An 18,355-nucleotide genomic window follows, 5' to 3' on the forward strand; every position below is an offset into this window, starting at 1 on the left:
ATTCTCTTATATGCAACAGGGTTGCATTTATTTTACAATGTTTTAAAATGTAATTTATTCCTGTGATGGCAGTGTTGACATTTCATTCCTCATTGTCACAGGATCCTTTTCTCAGCTGATCAGGTCGTTGCTGGTGTCGCTGGTGGTTTCCAAACTCTTGATTTCTCCATGTCCTTTGTTTTTACTAGAGCTCTAACTGACTTCCTATTTTCTTTTAGCATCCAAATTGCTTGCTTTTCGCTCAAAGTCAGCTCTCACCTTCATCCTAGTTTGTGTGTGTCATCATCGAATGCAAGATTCAGAACACAGAAGTAAATGGTAAAGGTAAATGGTAATTTAATTGTAATGTAATAAATGTAATTGTAATTTACATTTAAATTACAATTACCATTACTATTACAATTACCATTATAATTACATTTAAATTACCATTACAATTACCATGACAATTACCAATTACATTACAATTACCATTACAATTGCCATTACAATTACATTTACAATTACATTTCAATTACAATTACCATTACATTTAAATTACAATTACAATTACAATTACAAATTACAATTACCATTATAATTACAATTACCATTACATTTAAATTACAATTACCATTACAATTACAATTTAAATTACAATTAAATTACAATTACATTTAAATTACAATTACAATTAAATTACAATTACAATTACCATTACATTTAAATTACAATTACATTACAATTACCAATTACATTACAATTACAATTTAAATTACAATTACATTTAAATTACAATTACCATTACAATTACAAATTACAATTACCATTATAATTACAATTACCATTACATTTAAATTACAATTACCATTACAATTACAATTTAAATTACAATTAAATTACAATTACATTTAAATTACAATTACAATTAAATTACAATTACAATTACCATTACATTTAAATTACAATTACCATTACAATTACCAATTACATTACAATTACAATTTAAATTACAATTACATTTAAATTACAATTACCATTACAATTACAATTTAAATTACAATTACCATTATAATTACATTTAAATTACCATTACAATTACAATTACAATTACCATTACATTTAAATTACAATTACCATTACAATTACCAATTACATTACAATTACAATTTAAATTACAATTACCATTACAATTACATTTAAATTACAAATACCATTACAATTTAAATTACAATTACATTACAATTACAATTACATTTACAATTACAATTGCCATTACAATTGCATTTCAATTACAATTACCATTACAATTACAATTACAATTACATTTAAATTACCATTACAATTACAATTACATTTAAATTACAATTAGCATTACAATTCAATTTAAACTACAATTACCATTACAATTACAATTCAATTTAAATTATATAATATTTAAATGTAATATATAATATATAATGTTCCCATTCTAAATTTCAGCTAGAACCTGTAAAAACTGGGAGTAAAAGAACACTTTCATCACTAATAACAGATAACTATGAACAAAGATTACATAATTACACATACAGTAAAAAGCAATAGAAGCTGGTCCTACCAAGAACAAGGAATCCCAGGAAGGACTGAAGTCAAGTGCTGAGACTTCCACTGGTCTACAGCTATCAAACTGTGATCTGTAGAACTTTGGAAGAACATTACTTGGTTGCATTTATTTTACAATGTTTTAAAATGTAATTTATTCCTGTGATGGCAGTGTTGACATTTCATTCCTCATTGTCACAGGATCCTTTTCTCAGCTGATCAGGTCGTTGCTGGTGTCGCTGGTGGTTTCCAAACTCTTGATTTCTCCATGTCCTTTGTTTTTGCTAGAGCTCTAACTGACTTCCTATTTTCTTTTAGCATCCAAATTGCTTGCTTTTCGCTCAAAGTCAGCTCTCACCTTCATCCTAGTTTGTGTGTGTCATCATCGAATGCAAGATTCAGAACACAGAAGTAAATGGTAAAGGTAAATGGTAATTTAATTGTAATGTAATAAATGTAATTGTAATTTACATTTAAATTACAATTACCATTACTATTACAATTACCATTATAATTACATTTAAATTACCATTACAATTACCATGACAATTACCAATTACATTACAATTACCATTACAATTGCCATTACAATTACATTTACAATTACATTTCAATTACAATTACCATTACATTTAAATTACAATTACCATTACAATTACAAATTACAATTACCATTATAATTACAATTACCATTACATTTAAATTACAATTACCATTACAATTACAATTTAAATTACAATTAAATTACAATTACATTTAAATTACAATTACAATTAAATTACAATTACAATTACCATTACATTTAAATTACAATTACCATTACAATTACCAATTACATTACAATTACAATTTAAATTACAATTACATTTAAATTACAATTACCATTACAATTACAATTTAAATTACAATTACCATTATAATTACATTTAAATTACCATTACAATTACAATTACAATTACCATTACATTTAAATTACAATTACCATTACAATTACCAATTACATTACAATTACAATTTAAATTACAATTACCATTACAATTACATTTAAATTACAAATACCATTACAATTTAAATTACAATTACATTACAATTACAATTACATTTACAATTACAATTGCCATTACAATTGCATTTCAATTACAATTACCATTACAATTACAATTACAATTACATTTAAATTACCATTACAATTACAATTACATTTAAATTACAATTAGCATTACAATTCAATTTAAACTACAATTACATTACAATTACAATTAAATTACCATTTACCTTTACCATTTACCATTAACATTTAAATTACAATTGCCATTACCATTAAATTACAATTACAATTACACTTATTACATTACAATTCAATTACAATACCATTACAATTACAATTACATTTAAATTACAATTACCATTACAATTTCATTGTACAATTTGACTGTTTGAAAAGACAGACTATTGCCTCGTTCAGACTGTCAGCCCAAATCCGATTTTGTTTATATCCGATCTAGAAGAAAATGGTGTCCAAGTCCAGACAAAGATCCATAGTGAGAGTGGAGGTCCTGGGTGTTTCTAATATAGTGAAGAACACCCCTCTACCAACAATACACGTGTGAGAAGGAGATAAAACACAGTCTAAATGTAATAGTCTTTTAATAAAAATATCCATTAATAATTATAGCATGACAGTAGACTTGATAGTGAAGAAATGATAGGGATCATAAATAAAAGACATATACTCCTGTACAAAGTCTACTCAGTGTAAATATTCATCTGTACATATTGTAAAATAATACAAAATGGATATAATGTCTTTATATTCCTGAGGAACAGAAAGCTCATATTCATGTGCTCCCTTTAGCGTTTGATCGAACCTTACAAAATGCTGCTTACAGCAACAAAACCATCATGTTCTAGCCAATATCAGTAAAGTTTCATTTGTACATTTTAAGCAAGAGAAGTTAATTTGTTCTTGTACAGACCAAAAAGACCCTGTGACAGTAATAAACAACTATTTATCATTCCTTTCTGTCAGGGTTGGGGTGAAGAGATGAGGCGAGGACTCAGTACTGCAGAGAATGGGCTTTATTAATAATAAAAATAAACAAACCCAACCAAAACTACCCCGTAGGGGAAAAACAGGACAGCTGGCAGGCTTGGCAAGGCAGGACAGGGCACGACAAGGCAAGGCAGGATCAGCACACGGGAAATTACGACGACGAACTGGCGCAGGACTGCAAACACAAGGAGATTATAAAGGGAGCAAATGAGGAGGGTAATGAGGTAAACACAGGTGGGGAAATTTAACCAATAATTAGGAAACAAGGTGGGTGGGGTCAAGACAATTGACATGAGCACATGGCACATAGAACCAAACAAGACAAGCCATGTGCTCACACAAAACAAAAACACAAGCACATGGCCAGCAAAACAAAATCACTAGCCATGTGCAAGACAGGACACGAACACGCAGCTAACGAGGAGACTCATAAGCTGCATGTTCACAAAACATGACAAACATGAAAGCACAGATCAAAACAAAACAAGAAAAAGCACGCGGCCGAAACCGAACCGCGTGCCGAACAAAACACACACACACAGACAGAGGACAGAGGAGCGCACGACCCGAGCAAACTCGAAATCGCACGCTCCCCAGCAAGAACAAACCTGGAGCGTGAGTGTCCGAACCCCGACACGAAACCAGAACAGAGTCTGAACAAGACAGGAGTGCCGGGATCCGAACACCACGCCCCAACATGAAACAGAACACGCAGACAAGAGAGCGCGCAGCTCGAGCACACTCGAAGCCACGCGCTCACCAGAAAACAAGACAAGAAGGGAGTGTCAGGGCTCCGTCACAAAACCATGAATAAACTAGACCGAAGTGACAGAACCCTGACACTTTCATGTTGCCACAGCCACCATCAATGAAGCACTGGGTACCTTATTGATGTAACAAGGAAATATAATTAACTAGGTCTGCCCATACTATGCATGACTTTCTCTAATGTCTCTTTTGTGTTTTCCTCTGTCATTTGCATATGACATTATGGATTTAATTGGAAATTAACTTGAATCTGGGCTCAGATAGACCTTTGCTTGATTTGGATGAGAATCCATCTCATATCAAAAAAGCATTGTGCAAAAAAGACTGAAGTTTTTCGTTGTCATAGGTGCTAGGCACTGTGAGTGACTCCTTAAAATACTGAATCTCCACCTTCCCGGACTGTTTGGCGAGCGCAATGCCAGAAAATGTGTTCTGTTTGGCTGGCTCACCAAACACTGCCATGGCTGTCACCCTGTGAAAAATAGTTAGGAAATAGAGGATTGTAAAAACTGTTAAGTGCCTGAGGTACATGCTCTACCACTGTAATTACACCTCTGATAGATTATCTTACTGTATAAGAACTGATTTTTTTTTTCTATCATACTAAAAAGATCTAATATTTGATGTCCTAGCTTTTTACCGGTCATTGTGTATATTCTCAGTGACAACTGGCACATAATCCTTCACAGTCAGGTCCCAGATATGAAGATCAGAGCCAGCATCCAGAACAGAGAACACAGATGGCCGTGTCTGAGACCACTGCACTGACAGAATGGAAGTGCCACTGGAACATGCAGACCATTCCATCAACGGATCTTCTCTCAGGACAGAGTGCAATCTGACTGTTCCATCACTGCAGCCAACATGAAGAAAGATATTAAAGGGGTGAATATAATGTTCCCATTCTAAATTTCAGCTAGAACCTGTAAAAACTGGGAGTAAAAGAACACTTTCATCACTAATAACAGATAACTATGAACAAAGATTACATAATTACACATACAGTAAAAAGCAATAGAAGCTGGTCCTACCAAGAACAAGGAATCCCAGGAAGGACTGAAGTCAAGTGCTGAGACTTCCACTGGTCTACAGCTATCAAACTGTGATCTGTAGAACTTTGGAAGAACTTTTAGGCTGTGCCTTGTACCATGTCTAACCAGACCCTTCAATAATAATATAAATAAAGAAACATTTTAAGACCAAGATAAAAGACTTGGAAACACCACCAATCCAATTATCCATTATCTTCAACAATTTCATGCAACACCCACCATGTTAGTACCAATGAAGTAATGGTTTGAGTCAGACGGGAGAAACTTTAACTGAAGGCTCACATGAGTTCCAAATCCCATTATAACATCTTGAGGTGATTTCTCAGTGGTCTTTAGAGAGGAGCTATGGAGTAGTTTAACTTTACCACCGGGCCTAAGACCTACCAAGGCAGATGCAGCATTATTAAAATGAAAGACATCTAATAGATGTGCATTTCAGCAAGGATGATTTCAACTCAATTCATATGTAAAGCGTTTTTACACATTGTTCATAGCAGCTTTAAAGAAAATAGAAAAATAATTTTAAACTTAGGCTTACCAAGGTCTGTTTGAGAACCAGAATCATTTCCTTTGGGCAGCTCAACCACAACCTGTCAGAGACAACATATACAGTTTCATCTAATTAATCTCTTGTTGCAAAAACACAGTGCTAACTGAAAGAGGGTTTCTGTGAAATAAAGTTACTGGTGACATGCAGACATACCCAGAGAGTTAACACTCCATTTTCATCCAGAGATCCTAACTGGAATGACAGTCCCAGAGACTCTAGGATTTTGCACAAGGGAACAAGGAATTTCTTTTGGTGGTTTTCAAAATACACACTACTGTTCAAACTATTGTTGGGTAGTTATTACAAATTTTAATTCTCTTATATGCAACAGGGTTGCATTTATTTTACAATGTTTTAAAATGTAATTTATTCCTGTGATGGCAGTGTTGACATTTCATTCCTCATTGTCACAGGATCCTTTTCTCAGCTGATCAGGTCGTTGCTGGTGTCGCTGGTGGTTTCCAAACTCTTGATTTCTCCATGTCCTTTGTTTTTGCTAGAGCTCTAACTGACTTCCTATTTTCTTTTAGCATCCAAATTGCTTGCTTTTCGCTCAAAGTCAGCTCTCACCTTCATCCTGGTTTGTGTGTGTCATCATCGAATGCAAGATTCAGAACACAGAAGTAAATGGTAAAGGTAAATGGTAATTTAATTGTAATGTAATAAATGTAATTGTAATTTAATTGTAATGGTAATGGCAATTGTAATGGTAATTACCATTACAATTGCCATTACAATTACATTTAAATTACAATTACCATTACTATTACAATTACCATTATAATTACATTTAAATTACCATTACAATTGCCATGACAATTACCAATTACATTACAATTACCATTACAATTGCCATTACAATTACATTTACAATTACATTTCAATTACAATTACCATTACAATTACAATTATAATTACAATTACCATTACATTTAAATTACAATTACCATTACAATTACAATTTAAATTACAATTAAATTACAATTACATTTAAATTACAATTACAATTACAATTAAATTACAATTACAATTACCATTACATTTAAATTACAATTACCATTACAATTTCCAATTACATTACAATTACAATTTAAATTACAATTACATTTAAATTACAATTACAATTTAAATTACAATTACCATTATAATTACATTTAAATTACCATTACAATTACAATTACAATTACCATTACATTTAAATTACAATTACCATTACAATTACCAATTACATTACAATTACAATTTAAATTACAATGACATTTAAATTACCATTACAATTACAATTACATTTAAATTACAATTAGCATTACAATTCAATTTAAACTACAAATACCATTACAATTACAATTCAATTTAAATTACTATTACAATTTAAATTACAATCACAATTACATTACAATTACAATTAAATTACCATTTACCTTTACCATTTACCATTAACATTTAAATTACAATTGCCATTACCATTAAATTACAATTACAATTACACTTATTACATTACAATTCAATTACAATACCATTACAATTACAATTACATTTAAATTACAATTACCATTACAATTTCATTGTACAATTTGACTGTTTGAAAAGACAGACTATTGCCTCGTTCAGACTGTCAGCCCAAATCCGATTTTGTTTATATCCGATCTAGAAGAAAATGGTGTCCAAGTCCAGACAAAGATCCATAGTGAGAGTGGAGGTCCTGGGTGTTTCTAATATAGTGAAGAACACCCCTCTACCAACAATACACGTGTGAGAAGGAGATAAAACACAGTCTAAATGTAATAGTCTTTTAATAAAAATATCCATTAATAATTATAGCATGACAGTAGACTTGATAGTGAAGAAATGATAGGGATCATAAATAAAAGACATATACTCCTGTACAAACTCTACTCAGTGTAAATATTCATCTGTACATATTGTAAAATAATACAAAATGGATATAATGTCTTTATATTCCTGAGGAACAGAAAGCTCATATTCATGTGCTCCCTTTAGCGTTTGATCGAACCTTACAAAATGCTGCTTACAGCAACAAAACCATCATGTTCTAGCCAATATCAGTAAAGTTTCATTTGTACATTTTAAGCAAGAGAAGTTAATTTGTTCTTGTACAGACCAAAAAGACCCTGTGACAGTAATAAACAACTATTTATCATTCCTTTCATGTTGCCACAGCCACCATCAATGAAGCACTGGGTACCTTATTGATGTAACAAGGAAATATAATTAACTAGGTCTGCCCATACTATGCATGACTTTCTCTAATGTCTCTTTTGTGTTTTCCTCTGTCATTTGCATATGACATTATGGATTTAATTGGAAATTAACTTGAATCTGGGCTCAGATAGACCTTTGCTTGATTTGGATGAGAATCCATCTCATATCAAAAAAGCATTGTGCAAAAAAGACTGAAGTTTTTCGTTGTCATAGGTGCTAGGCACTGTGAGTGACTCCTTAAAATACTGAATCTCCACCTTCCCGGACTGTTTGGCGAGCGCAATGCCAGAAAATGTGTTCTGTTTGGCTGGCTCACCAAACACTGCCATGGCTGTCACCCTGTGAAAAATAGTTAGGAAATAGAGGATTGTAAAAACTGTTAAGTGCCTGAGGTACATGCTCTACCACTGTAATTACACCTCTGATAGATTATCTTACTGTATAAGAACTGATTTTTTTTTTCTATCATACTAAAAAGATCTAATATTTGATGTCCTAGCTTTTTACCGGTCATTGTGTATATTCTCAGTGACAACTGGCACATAATCCTTCACAGTCAGGTCCCAGATATGAAGATCAGAGCCAGCATCCAGAGCAGAGAACACAGATGGCCGTGTCTGAGACCACTGCACTGACAGAATGGAAGTGCCACTGGAACATGCAGACCATTCCATCAACGGATCTTCTCTCAGGACAGAGTGCAATCTGACTGTTCCATCACTGCAGCCAACCTGAAGAAAGATATTAAAGGGGTGAATATAATGTTCCCATTCTAAATTTCAGCTAGAACCTGTAAAAACTGGGAGTAAAAGAACACTTTCATCACTAATAACAGATAACTATGAACAAAGATTACATAATTACACATACAGTAAAAAGCAATAGAAGCTGGTCCTACCAAGAACAAGGAATCCCAGGAAGGACTGAAGTCAAGTGCTGAGACTTCCACTGGTCTACAGCTATCAAACTGTGATCTGTAGAACTTTGGAAGAACTTTTAGGCTGTGCCTTGTACCATGTCTAACCAGACCCTTCAATAATAATATAAATAAAGAAACATTTTAAGACCAAGATAAAAGACTTGGAAACACCACCAATCCAATTATCTATTATCTTCAACAATTTCATGCAACACCCACCATGTTAGTACCAATGAAGTAATGGTTTGAGTCAGACGGGAGAAACTTTAACTGAAGGCTCACATGAGTTCCAAATCCCATTATAACATCTTGAGGTGATTTCTCAGTGGTCTGTAGAGAGGAGCTATGAGTAGTTTAACTTTACCACCGGGCCTAAGACCTACCAAGGCAGATGCAGCATTATTAAAATGAAAGACATCTAATAGATGTGCATTTCAGCAAGGATGATTTCAACTCAATTCATATGTAAAGCGTTTTTACACATTGTTCATAGCAGCTTTAAAGAAAATAGAAAAATAATTTTAAACTTAGGCTTACCAAGGTCTGTTTGAGAACCAGAATCATTTCCTTTGGGCAGCTCAATTACTATCCACAACCTGTCAGAGACAACATATACAGTTTCATCTAATTAATCTCTTGTTGCAAAAACACAGTGCTAACTGAAAGAGGGTTTCTGTGAAATAAAGTTACTGGTGACATGCAGACATACCCAGAGAGTTAACACTCCATTTTCATCCAGAGATCCTAACTGGAATGACAGTCCCAGAGACTCTAGGATTTTGCACAAGGGAACAAGGAATTTCTTTTGGTGGTTTTCAAAATACACACTACTGTTCAAACTATTGTTGGGTAGTTATTACAAATTTTAATTCTCTTATATGCAACAGGGTTGCATTTATTTTACAATGTTTTAAAATGTAATTTATTCCTGTGATGGCAGTGTTGACATTTCATTCCTCATTGTCACAGGATCCTTTTCTCAGCTGATCAGGTCGTTGCTGGTGGTTTCCAAACTCTTGATTTCTCCATGTCCTTTGTTTTTGCTAGAGCTCTAACTGACTTCCTATTTTCAATAGCATCCAAATTGCTTGCTTTTCGCTCAAAGTCAGCTCTCACCTTCATCCTGGTTTGTGTGTGTCATCATCGAATGCAAGATTCAGAACACAGAAGTAAATGGTAAAGGTAAATGGTAATTTAATTGTAATGTAATAAATGTAATTGTAATTTACATTTAAATTACAATTACCATTACTATTACAATTACCATTATAATTACATTTAAATTACCATTACAATTACCATGACAATTACCAATTACATTACAATTACCATTACAATTGCCATTACAATTACATTTACAATTACATTTCAATTACAATTACCATTACATTTAAATTACAATTACCATTACAATTACAATTTAAATTACAATTACCATTACATTTAAATTACAATTACCATTACAATTACAATTTAAATTACAATTACATTTAAATTACAATTACAATTAAATTACAATTACAATTACCATTACATTTAAATTACAATTACCATTACAATTACCAATTACCATTACAATTACAATTTAAATTACAATTACCATTATAATTACATTTAAATTACCATTACAATTACAATTACAATTACCATTACATTTAAATTACAATTTAAATTACAATTACCATTACAATTACAATTTAAATTACAATTACCATTATAATTACAATTACCATTACATTTAAATTACAATTACCATTACAATTACAATTTAAATTACAATTAAATTACAATTACATTTAAATTACAATTACAATTAAATTACAATTACAATTACCATTACATTTAAATTACAATTACCATTACAATTACCAATTACCATTACAATTACAATTTAAATTACAATTACCATTATAATTACATTTAAATTACCATTACATTTAAATTACAATTACCATTACAATTACAATTACAATTACATTTAAATTACCATTACAATTACAATTACATTTAAATTACAATTAGCATTACAATTCAATTTAAACTACAATTACCATTACAATTACAATTCAATTTAAATTACTATTACAATTTAAATTACAATCACAATTACATTACAATTACAATTAAATTACCATTTACCTTTACCATTTACCATTAACATTTAAATTACAATTGCCATTACCATTAAATTACAATTACAATTACACTTATTACATTACAATTCAATTACAATACCATTACAATTACAATTACATTTAAATTACAATTACCATTACAATTTCATTGTACAATTTGACTGTTTGAAAAGACAGACTATTGCCTCGTTCAGACTGTCAGCCCAAATCCGATTTTGTTTATATCCGATCTAGAAGAAAATGGTGTCCAAGTCCAGACAAAGATCCATAGTGAGAGTGGAGGTCCTGGGTGTTTCTAATATAGTGAAGAACACCCCTCTACCAACAATACACGTGTGAGAAGGAGATAAAACACAGTCTAAATGTAATAGTCTTTTAATAAAAATATCCATTAATAATTATAGCATGACAGTAGACTTGATAGTGAAGAAATGATAGGGATCATAAATAAAAGACATATACTCCTGTACAAACTCTACTCAGTGTAAATATTCATCTGTACATATTGTAAAATAATACAAAATGGATATAATGTCTTTATATTCCTGAGGAACAGAAAGCTCATATTCATGTGCTCCCTTTAGCGTTTGATCGAACCTTACAAAATGCTGCTTACAGCAACAAAACCATCATGTTCTAGCCAATATCAGTAAAGTTTCATTTGTACATTTTAAGCAAGAGAAGTTAATTTGTTCTTGTACAGACCAAAAAGACCCTGTGACAGTAATAAACAACTATTTATCATTCCTTTCATGTTGCCACAGCCACCATCAATGAAGCACTGGGTACCTTATTGATGTAACAAGGAAATATAATTAACTAGGTCTGCCCATACTATGCATGACTTTCTCTAATGTCTCTTTTGTGTTTTCCTCTGTCATTTGCATATGACATTATGGATTTAATTGGAAATTAACTTGAATCTGGGCTCAGATAGACCTTTGCTTGATTTGGATGAGAATCCATCTCATATCAAAAAAGCATTGTGCAAAAAAGACTGAAGTTTTTCGTTGTCATAGGTGCTAGGCACTGTGAGTGACTCCTTAAAATACTGAATCTTCACCTTCCCGGACTGTTTGGCGAGCGCAATGCCAGAAAATGTGTTCTGTTTGGCTGGCTCACCAAACACTGCCATGGCTGTCACCCTGTGAAAAATAGTTAGGAAATAGAGGATTGTAAAAACTGTTAAGTGCCTGAGGTACATGCTATACCACTGTAATTATGTTAGGGTCCTGTGGTTGTAGTGAAAATAAGGCGTCCCACAAAAGTACAAACAAAAGAATAATATTTAATAAACTGCTTCAACACACATATGGCACTATGTAAACTCAAGATCCGACAAACATAAAGGCAGAACTGAGGACTTATAAAGGGAGAGGAACAAACGAGGAAACAAGATGATTAATCAAACACAGGTGAAGGGGATCATTAATTAACAGAACTAGGACAGGAACTAAAACAGGAAGAACCAAATAAGGTAGAAACAGAACAAAACCAAAACTGACATGTTACAGTATCTCCCCCTCCCGGAAGGTGCGTCCCGCACCGTAACAGCAACATCGGGGAGGGGGGGCGGGCGCCCTGGAGGCTGGAGCAGGCCAGGACAGGGAGGAGACAAGGGAAGCCTCCAGGGTGGATCTGGAGCCTTGGGAGGCCATGGCAGGACTGGAGATTCGGGAGGCCATGGCGGATCTGGAGCCTTGGGAGGCCATGGCGGATCTGGAGCCTTGGGAGGCCATGGCAGGACTGGAGATTCGGGAGGCCATGGCGGATCTGGAGCCTCGGGAGGCCATGGCAGGACTGGAGATTCGGGAGGCCACGGCGGATCGGGGTCCTCGGGAGGCCACGGCGGATCTGGGTCCTCGGGCGGCCATGGCGGATCGGGGTCCTCGGGCGGCCACGGCGGATCGGGGTCCTCGGGCGGCCACGGCGGATCGGGGTCCTCGGGCGGCCACGGCGGATCGGGGTCCTCGGGAGGCCATGATGGATCTGGGTCCTTGGGCGGCCACGGCGGATCGGGGTCCTTGGGCGGCCTTGGCGGATCGGGGTCCTTGGGCGGCCACGGCGGATCGGGGTCCTTGGGCGGCCTTGGCGGATCGGGGTCCTTGGGCGGCCTTGGCGGATCGGGGTCCTTGGGCGGCCTTGGCGGATCGGGGTCCTTGGGCGGCCTAGGCGGATCGGGGTCCTCGGGCGGCCTTGGCGGATCTGGGTCTTTTGTGGCCTTGGCCTTTGGCCTGGCCACACAAACTGAGGCTATATGGCCCCCCCCCAAAATTTCTTTGGGAAAGTTCCCCTCAGGCGGCCATATTGGAGGAGAGGGCTCTTGGGGGCGTTCCGGAGGAGCGGGCAATTGAGGGCGTTCCGGAGGAGCGGGCACTTGAGGGCGCACGGGAGGCGCGAAGCTGGATAGAACCAGCGGAGACGAAGGAGAGCTGGACGGGACCAGCGGAGACGCAGGAGAGCGCTCTTGCAGCGCAGACATTTGAGGGCGCTCTGGCAGCGCGGACACTTGAGGGCGCACGGGAGGCGCGAAGCTGGATAGAACCAGCGGAGACGAAGGAGAGCTGGACGGGACCAGAGGGGACTCAGGTGGGCTGGACGGGACCAGCGGGGACTCAGGTGGGCTGGACGGGACCAGCGGGGACTCAGGTGGGCTGGACGGGACCAGCGGGGACTCAGGTGGGCTGGACGGGACCAGCGGGGACTCAGGTGGGCTGGACGGGACCAGCGGGGACTCAGGTGGGCTGGACGGGACCAGCGGGGACTCAGGTGGGCTGGACGGGACCAGCGGGGACTCAGGTGGGCTGGACGGGACCAGCGGGGACTCCGGTGGGCTGGACGGGACCAGCGGGGACTCAGGTGGGCTGGACGGGACCAGCGGGGACTCAGGTGGGCTGGACGGGACCAGCGGGGACTCAGGTGGGCACTTGCGAGGTGCCGGAATTGGTGGGCTCAGACGAGGAGCAGGCACAGGAAAGCACTGGCGAGGAGCTGGCACTGGAGGGCGCTTGCGAGGAGCAGGTACTGGATGGCACTGGCGAGGAGCAGGCACTGGATGGCGCTGGTGAGGAGTAGTCACTGGTGTGAGCATGGGAGCCGAGAACTCCGGGGGAAGAGCCTCATCCAATAGCCCCCTTTCCTGAATCTGAGGCGTGGGCGGCGGAACCCTTTTCACCGCAGCTGGCGCAACGTTCATCGCCCTTTTCGGCGGCATCCTCCTCGCCGCGGGCGGAAGTACAATTATCGCCGGGGACGGCGGACCGTTCCTCACCTTCTGCGGCGGTCTTCTCTTCGCCACGGTTGGCGAAACTATAGGGTTGGGCAGGCGGGAGGAGCCGTTGGCGAGGTATGTGGAGGATCCCGGCGAGGAATGAGCTGGGGAGACGCTGTGCGTTCCTGCTGGAGCGGAATGACGAGTCTGGGGAATCTCCTCGACTTCTTCGTCGAGCCCATTAAGGAAGAAGACTAGGTTAATAAGTTCGACCAAGGAAAAATCACCTGTGGGAAGCTCACAGCGGATAACTTCGTCATTCAACCCCAGCAGGAAACGCGCACCCAGAGCTGCGTCGTGCCAGCTCACCCGGTTGGTAAGCTCGAGGAAAACCTCCACATATCGCGCCAACCTCAGGCCGCCCTGCCGCAGCCCGTACAGCGCGACTTCCGCTGGAGACATGATGTTAGTGGTCTCCGGCGATCGTCTGGCTTTCTGTCGCGGTCGGATCTTCTGTTAGGGTCCTGTGGTTGTAGTGAAAATAAGGCGTCCCACAAAAGTACAAACAAAAGAATAATATTTAATAAACTGCTTCAACACACATATGGCACTATGTAAACTCAAGATCCGACAAACATAAAGGCAGAACTGAGGACTTATAAAGGGAGAGGAACAAACGAGGAAACAAGATGATTAATCAAACACAGGTGAAGGGGATCATTAATTAACAGAACTAGGACAGGAACTAAAACAGGAAGAACCAAATAAGGTAGAAACAGAACAAAACCAAAACTGACATGTTACAAATTACACCTCTGATAGATTATCTTACTGTATAAGAACTGATTTTTTTTTTCTATCATACTAAAAAGATCTAATATTTGATGTCCTAGCTTTTTACCGGTCATTGTGTATATTCTCAGTGACAACTGGCACATAATCCTTCACAGTCAGGTCCCAGATATGAAGATCAGAGCCAGCATCCAGAACAGAGAACACAGATGGCCGTGTCTGAGACCACTGCACTGACAGAATGGAAGTGCCACTGGAACATGCAGACCATTCCATCAACGGATCTTCTCTCAGGACAGAGTGCAATCTGACTGTTCCATCACTGCAGCCAACATGAAGAAAGATATTAAAGGGGTGAATATAATGTTCCCATTCTAAATTTCAGCTAGAACCTGTAAAAACTGGGAGTAAAAGAACACTTTCATCACTAATAACAGATAACTATGAACAAAGATTACATAATTACACATACAATAAAAAGCAATAGAAGCTGGTCCTACCAAGAACAAGGAATCCCAGGAAGGACTGAAGTCAAGTGCTGAGACTTCCACTGGTCTACAGCTATCAAACTGTGATCTGTAGAACTTTGGAAGAACTTTTAGGCTGTGCCTTGTACCATGTCTAACCAGACCCTTCAATAATAATATAAATAAAGAAACATTTTAAGACCAAGATAAAAGACTTGGAAACACCACCAATCCAATTATCCATTATCTTCAACAATTTCATGCAACACCCACCATGTTAGTACCAATGAAGTAATGGTTTGAGTCAGACGGGAGAAACTTTAACTGAAGGCTCACATGAGTTCCAAATCCCATTATAACATCTTGAGGTGATTTCTCAGTGGTCTTTAGAGAGGAGCTATGGAGTAGTTTAACTTTACCACCGGGCCTAAGACCTACCAAGGCAGATGCAGCATTATTAAAATGAAAGACATCTAATAGATGTGCATTTCAGCAAGGATGATTTCAACTCAATTCATATGTAAAGCGTTTTTACACATTGTTCATAGCAGCCTTAAAGAAAATAGAAAAATAATTTTAAACTTAGGCTTACCAAGGTCTGTTTGAGAACCAGAATCATTTCCTTTGGGCAGCTCAACCACAACCTGTCAGAGACAACATATACAGTTTCATCTAATTAATCTCTTGTTGCAAAAACACAGTGCTAACTGAAAGAGGGTTTCTGTGAAATAAAGTTACTGGTGACATGCAGACATACCCAGAGAGTTAACACTCCATTTTCATCCAGAGATCCTAACTGGAATGACAGTCCCAGAGACTCTAGGATTTTGCACAAGGGAACAAGGAATTTCTTTTGGTGGTTTTCAAAATACACACTACTGTTCAAACTATTGTTGGGTAGTTATTACAAATTTTAATTCTCTTATATGCAACAGGGTTGCATTTATTTTACAATGTTTTAAAATGTAATTTATTCCTGTGATGGCAGTGTTGACATTTCATTCCTCATTGTCACAGGATCCTTTTCTCAGCTGATCAGGTCGTTGCTGGTGTCGCTGGTGGTTTCCAAACTCTTGATTTCTCCATGTCCTTTGTTTTTGCTAGAGCTCTAACTGACTTCCTATTTTCTTTTAGCATCCAAATTGCTTGCTTTTCGCTCAAAGTCAGCTCTCACCTTCATCCTGGTTTGTGTGTGTCATCATCGAATGCAAGATTCAGAACACAGAAGTAAATGGTAAAGGTAAATGGTAATTTAATTGTAATGTAATAAATGTAATTGTAATTTAATTGTAATGGTAATGGCAATTGTAATGGTAATTACCATTACAATTGCCATTACAATTACATTTAAATTACAATTACCATTACTATTACAATTACCATTATAATTACATTTAAATTACCATTACAATTACCATGACAATTACCAATTACATTACAATTACCATTACAATTGCCATTACAATTACATTTACAATTACATTTCAATTACAATTACCATTACAATTACAATTATAATTACAATTACCATTACATTTAAATTACAATTACCATTACAATTACAATTTAAATTACAATTAAATTACAATTACATTTAAATTACAATTACAATTACAATTAAATTACAATTACAATTACCATTACATTTAAATTACAATTACCATTACAATTTCCAATTACATTACAATTACAATTTAAATTACAATTACATTTAAATTACAATTACAATTTAAATTACAATTACCATTATAATTACATTTAAATTACCATTACAATTACAATTACAATTACCATTACATTTAAATTACAATTACCATTACAATTACCAATTACATTACAATTACAATTTAAATTACAATGACATTTAAATTACCATTACAATTACAATTACATTTAAATTACAATTAGCATTACAATTCAATTTAAACTACAAATACCATTACAATTACAATTCAATTTAAATTACTATTACAATTTAAATTACAATCACAATTACATTACAATTACAATTAAATTACCATTTACCTTTACCATTTACCATTAACATTTAAATTACAATTGCCATTACCATTAAATTACAATTACAATTACACTTATTACATTACAATTCAATTACAATACCATTACAATTACAATTACATTTAAATTACAATTACCATTACAATTTCATTGTACAATTTGACTGTTTGAAAAGACAGACTATTGGCTCGTTCAGACTGTCAGCCCAAATCCGATTTTGTTTATATCTGATCTAGAAGAAAATGGTGTCCAAGTCCAGACAAAGATCCATAGTGAGAGTGGAGGTCCTGGGTGTTTCTAATATAGTGAAGAACACCCCTCTACCTGTACACACTACTGTTCAAACTATTGTTGGGTAGTTATTACAAATTTTAATTCTCTTATATGCAACAGGGTTGCATTTATTTTACAATGTTTTAAAATGTAATTTATTCCTGTGATGGCAGTGTTGACATTTCATTCCTCATTGTCACAGGATCCTTTTCTCAGCTGATCAGGTCGTTGCTGGTGGTTTCCAAACTCTTGATTTCTCCATGTCCTTTGTTTTTGCTAGAGCTCTAACTGACTTCCTATTTTCAATAGCATCCAAATTGCTTGCTTTTCGCT

General features: G+C 36.2%; 1 long non-coding RNA gene across 1 annotated transcript; it reads right to left on the reverse strand.

Moving 5' to 3' along the window:
- Nucleotides 1-4,541: 4,541 nt before the first annotated feature.
- On the reverse strand, nucleotides 4,542-5,545 carry LOC306870994. The gene is made up of 3 exons (XR_013784302.1): nucleotides 5,413-5,545; nucleotides 5,022-5,234; nucleotides 4,542-4,853 (listed from the first exon to the last, which is right to left on the reverse strand). It is a non-coding gene; the product is annotated as an uncharacterized lncRNA (long non-coding RNA).
- Nucleotides 5,546-18,355: the final 12,810 nt, after the last annotated feature.

This window comes from Barbus barbus (assembly GCF_936440315.1).
Source record: "Barbus barbus genome assembly, chromosome: 1".
NCBI lineage: Eukaryota > Metazoa > Chordata > Actinopteri > Cypriniformes > Cyprinidae > Barbus > Barbus barbus.